The sequence below is a fragment of the Nematolebias whitei genome, chromosome 17 (genome assembly GCF_014905685.2).
Source record: "Nematolebias whitei isolate Nwh7 chromosome 17, NemWhi1, whole genome shotgun sequence".
In the NCBI taxonomy this organism is placed as follows: domain Eukaryota; kingdom Metazoa; phylum Chordata; class Actinopteri; order Cyprinodontiformes; family Rivulidae; genus Nematolebias; species Nematolebias whitei.
This window is the reverse complement of record NC_056514.1, coordinates 27,451,855-27,452,258: the sequence shown is the minus strand read 5'-3', so window position 1 is coordinate 27,452,258 and position 404 is coordinate 27,451,855. Positions and strand designations below refer to the sequence as shown.

The following is a 404-nucleotide window of genomic DNA, read 5'->3' as shown; positions in this document are numbered from 1 at the left end:
GACAGTTAATTACATTTCATCAACAGCTGTATAAGACAGTTAATTACCTTATATCAACAGCTGTATAAGACAGTTAATTACCTTTCATCAAAAGCTGTATAAGACAGTTAATTACCTTACATGAACAGCTGTATAAGGCAGTTAATTACATCTCATCAACAGCTGTATAAGACAGTTAATTACCTTATATCAACAGCTGTATAAGACAGTTAATTACCTTTCATCAACAGCTGTATAAGACAGTTAATTACCTTACATCAACAGCTGTATAAGGCAGTTAATTACCTTACATCAACAGCTGTATAAGACAGTTAATTACCTTACATCAACAGCTGTATAAGGCAGTTAATTACCTTACATCAACAGCTGTATAAGACAGTTAATTACCTTTCATCAACAGCTGT

The 404-nt window shown here is 32.4% G+C and overlaps 1 protein-coding gene across 1 annotated transcript in view; it reads right to left on the bottom strand.

Moving 5' to 3' along the window:
- Nucleotides 1–404, bottom strand: part of nhlrc2 (NHL repeat containing 2) — a 23,220-nt gene that overhangs the window by 10,773 nt on the left and 12,043 nt on the right. The gene's annotated exons all lie outside the window — the stretch shown is intronic.